The 4,314-nt window shown below is 35.3% G+C and overlaps 1 pseudogene; it reads left to right on the top strand.

The window, feature by feature from the left end:
* Positions 1-569: 569 nt before the first annotated feature.
* LOC149543721 (C4-beta,C20-epoxidase pseudogene) lies at positions 570-1,716 on the top strand (annotated as a pseudogene).
* Positions 1,717-4,314: the final 2,598 nt, after the last annotated feature.

The raw sequence follows: 4,314 nt of genomic DNA, 5'->3' as shown, positions 1-4,314 counted from the left end.
CATATATCTAAATCAGATAGAGATAAAAATATAAGATACGTTAATGAACCAGAAGATTAAAAAATAATAACGGAACTTAAAATTGAATCAAATTTCTGAAACCAGTAATGGACGAAGACCACGCCAAAGACTAGGGCAAACCATTAGAAAGTGTGGAAATTACAATGCATCATTGCGGGCAGGCCTAGACTCTCAACCCACCCGATGCATTATTGCTTCTCAAACTCCGTCGCAGCAACGAAAATACAAGGAAAACTGGTTATACAGTCGTCAATATCAATGAGGCTTTAACTCTTATGAGCACTACTTGACAATGTTTTATGCGACGTATACGAACATTCCTACTTTGAATCCATCATTTCTTCGATATAAAAGTCCACTCCATCTGGAATTCGTCCGTTTACTGAAGAAAGGATTTCAATTATGGAGGTGGCAATCATTTTCTTTGTAATGTCCAAGCTAGACCAAAATAGGACTCCTCTTGAAAACCTTGTTTGATGCAAGGAAGTTGATTGTGAAGAGATAATACACTGCCCATTGTTCTCCTCTGCTATTGCGGCAACAACAAAATGCCTTTGCCCGTTGAATCCATTGTTTCCGAAGTGGTTCTCCCTATAGTGGACATTTCAAAATTTCCACTAAACTTAGATGCCAAAGAACTGAACCATATACAATATCACCCGGAGCTCGTTAAACTCAGAGAGGCCTGCGAAGAATGGGGGTTTTTCCAAATTGTCAATCATGGAATTCCAGTAGATCTTCTGCAGAAGGCTGAGAATGGTAGCCGAAGTTTATTGTCCATGCCTACGGAGGTCAAAGACAAAGCCTCCTGTGGTAAGCCATTCGATACTTACTGCCGGAATCAAAATACAAAGTATCAGTCCTTTAACATTCGAGACTGTACCAGTCCATGTATGCAAAGCTTTGCGACGAAGAGAACCCCAATTTGTGGTATGTCATTCATGTTTCACTTTCCTCCTATTGCTTCTTCATTCGGCTATAGCTAATTGTTTGTATTCCTGCAGTGAGGCGATGGCAGAGTACGCTTCGTGTGCCTCAGATCTTGCACAAAAAGTCATCAAAGTGATTCTGGCAAGCCTGGGATTGGATGTACTGGTTTTCCACAAGAACTACTTCGAAAACTGCCTAAAAGTATTGCGTATTTATTCATTGGAAAACATGTCTCCTGGGGATGAGGTGCTCCTCCCGCATACAGATTCGGCTTGTCTCACAATTCTTTACCAGGATGATGTTGGTGGGCTTCAGATTCAGTCTCGGGAGGGAGAGTGGTTTAACATCAAACCGCTCTCTCATTCATTTGTCATCAATCTGGGTGACTCACTTACAGTACTAAGTTTTCTCATGAGCGCCTACAATTTTAATTCTATCTTGTAAAGTTAGGATCTGATGAGATTTTGCATTGAGTGGTGGATATGTTTGCAGGCGTGGACAAATGGGCGATACCGCAGCGAAGAGCATCGCGTTGTATGTAAGGGTTGTAAAGACCGAATGTCCATTGCATTTTTCGCTTTGTTTCCGGAGGAGACGGAAATCTGGGCGCCTGAAGAGCTTGTAGACGATAAGAATCCAAGGCGTTACAAGCCTTTTGCGTACTCACGTGTAACGCCTTTTGTGTACTCACGTTTCATGCTTGAGAAGATGAGTAATAGAGAATGTAAAGACAAATCAGCGTTCGAACGATTTGCGGCTGTATAAAGAGTTTTGCCTTTGAGCAGTGTCGCGGCACTGCAAATGCATTCATGTTGCTTATTGTGTGATGGTGTTTAGCAGCCAAGTTTAAAGGTTGTTCTATTTAAATAAAGGAATTTTCCAGTGACTATGTAACAAGGAAGCCAAATATAATTTTCAATACTTAATTTATATTATTAAGACATCTCTATTTTCATCAAGAGGCTTCCATAATGAGATGCAACAGATGCTTGAAGTAGCATCATCATTATAAGTATTATTATTAGTGTTTTAAGCTGGTGCACAATTTCATGTTCGTGTTTAGTGACAATAGTCTAGCATAAATTTGGATTCATGTCTTTCAATTCAAAAATATGACTACTATGTATTCTACAGATTATGTCCTTTTCTTGTAATTGTCTTGATGAAGAATAAATGTTTAAAAATAAATTAATACATTTATAATTAAATTTACAGAATCATAGCTTAATAGGTACAAGATATTTTTCATAGCGAGTTAAATTGTGGTACAATTATTAGGATTTAAAAGTGTAGTTTTTGAGTCTAATTTATTGACCCATGTTTCATGAGTAGTGATTCAGATAAATCTGTCTCTTATAAGAATAAATGGAACACTTAGCACACATTGCATCTAAGTGATGCTCATAGAGGTAAAGCATTGGGATTTCTCGAGAGGTCACTCATTCCAGCACTAAATCATCTCAAATGTGCTTAGCTACACTGTTTCCTCTGTGATTGAACCCATTCTACTTTAAACTGTTCAAATTAAGTGAAGGCCTGCACAGTTTCCTCCCTGATTGAACTCATTATGGTTTAAACTATTAGAAAGTGAAGTCCACCAAGATAACTAAGATGGGAGAGGGTGGGGAGAATTAGTTATATGCTTTTAAAACAACTCTCAATTTCTTTATTAATTATGAAATATATAAATAGTAGATTCAACAACTATAGAAAACTATGACAATGCCTTATATGCTAACAAGGGAAACCCTTGATCAAATAGAAAAATCTGATGGGGATGGTAACCACAATATGACATACTAATGTAAAAGTTCCTTGTTAGAGAATAAACCCTCTTAGGATTCAATAATATACAATTAGTACATATGAGTTCATGTTATGAGACTTTGAATCCCTATTAAGAGTTGTGCCAAATCTATTAGGAGTTGAAAGGAGGACAACTAAACTTAGTGTCCAAATAGCCTTAGTATTAGTCCTTCTAAATAATATAGATATGAAATAATAAATATCCACCAAATAACGTATCTTGTCAAATCACTTCCTTTAAGCACACTGTGCATCATTTGCACCAATCTTTGCTATGAAATTCACATGTTCGGATCTAAAGCTTGCACAATTCATATTACAATTATAGAACAACACACCATAATTTTTATCAAAGGAAAATAACTTTCCTTTACTGAGTCCTAAGACAAGTTATTGATTTCATATTAAGAATTTCCTAGTTTACAATAATATTATAGGACCGTCTTAAGATATTACAATACACGTTACATTATAATTTGTGCTTTATCCAAGATTAGAATAAATTTTCACCTCATAGTCTTCATAATTTTTCACTCGATGATCGTCTCATCATGCCCTTTAAACCATGAAAACTCTAAAATGTCTTCATGCTCTATCATAGTCCACCCAAGCCAATTCCATATCTATGAGGAGAAAGAATCAAAATAATAGTACTCTCTTTCTAGAAATGTTATTTCAAAGTTGCCATCACTGTAATCCTTATAACTATGTTGAGTCTTCATATTTCTATACATGTTCTTAACTATAGAATCTAGACATATTGCAAAACATAATCTCAAGTGAACATAATTTGATCTTCAATCCTTGAATCATGCCAAATACTTCTACCTCTATAACCCTATTAGTCTTTATGAAAAAACTAGTGTGTTGGCATCAATGACAAACACAATTATGAATCAAACATATAACCACTAAATCATATCTTTGACAGTGCTAATTTACTGCCCATAAGAATATCATTGGCATTCATGCTAAAAATATCCCTCTTTGTTATTGATGACAACATAAATGAAAAATATCAAGGTTCAATGAATACAAAACAAACTTCTTCCTCATATGCCTTTTCTCCCCATTCATGTTGCTCATGAATGTAAACCTACATCTCAATCTCAGACATGTTGTAGAGAGTTTTTCATGTTCAAATCACAACCAATGATAATCAACAATCAATAATAAAAACCAACATGCATAAGGAATATGTTAATCGACACCATACATATCCATCTCTCCTTCAAAGTATGTACCAAGTATAATATTTTTCATGTATTCATCTCTACCCCATTGTCATCAATCAATATATATTAGAAATAATCTCTCTATGAAAGGATTCTTTTCATGTACATATCTTTCCCCCAGTGATCTCAATGACAATGGTATCATTTTGTTATTTCTTGAAGTTCAATCATTTCTAAAATAATCTATTCAAGCTCTAGTGTCCAAAAGAACTATTGAATATCAATACCAAGAGTCCTCAATGACTCAACTCAAAATATAGATACTCCTCTAGAGGGGAAGCATCAAGTATATAGTATAGATAATGAAATAGTACTTTGCTAC

Source organism: Cupressus sempervirens, chromosome 8, assembly GCF_028749045.1.
Source record: "Cupressus sempervirens isolate cs-2001-9-10 chromosome 8, ASM2874904v1, whole genome shotgun sequence".
Lineage (NCBI taxonomy): Eukaryota > Viridiplantae > Streptophyta > Pinopsida > Cupressales > Cupressaceae > Cupressus > Cupressus sempervirens.
The sequence above is the reverse complement of the archived record's forward strand: the minus strand, read 5'-3'. Positions and strand labels throughout refer to the sequence as shown.